Raw genomic sequence first — 645 nt, 5'->3', positions numbered from 1 at the left:
TGTTATCTGTTTTCTATCGTATAGCTTAAGTATTCGTAGACCTTAAGAATTCGTATACCTTAAGTATTCGTCAATGTTATCTGTTTTCTTTCGTAGACCTAAAGTATTCGTCAATGTTATATGTTTTCTCTCGTATACCTTCAGTATTCGTATATCTTCAGTATTCTTATACCGTTTAATCAATGAAAAGTGAGTAAATATAAATATTAATGGAATTATGAATAGATATGTCAATTGAGCTGTCCATGTCCAATGGGTATGTCCTTTGGACAAAGCAGTTTATTGGACATTAATCTTAAGTCCAAATTGTACCTAGTCCAAATTGTCCAAACACAAAAATAGACCATTCCAAAACAGACCCTTCCAAATAGAACCATAAACCATTCCAAATTGGACGTCCATGTCCAAATGGTTTTAAATGGTTTTAGCCCATCTGATTTGGACTTAATAGGTTTCAGTCCAATTGGACAACTTTAAATTTTGTGCCTAATATGGTCAGACCATTTGGGGTTGGTCTTGGCTAACCCATGGCCATTAAGCCCATTTGACATCCCTAGTTATGAATGTTGAGTAATAAAAGTGAGTAATTAATGGAATTATTCGTAGACCTTAAGTATTCGAATACCGTCAGTATTCGTAGACCTT

This window comes from Brassica oleracea, chromosome C5 (assembly GCF_000695525.1).
Source record: "Brassica oleracea var. oleracea cultivar TO1000 chromosome C5, BOL, whole genome shotgun sequence".
In the NCBI taxonomy this organism is placed as follows: Eukaryota; Viridiplantae; Streptophyta; class Magnoliopsida; order Brassicales; family Brassicaceae; genus Brassica; species Brassica oleracea.
The sequence above is the reverse complement of the archived record's forward strand: the minus strand, read 5'-3'. Positions refer to the sequence as shown.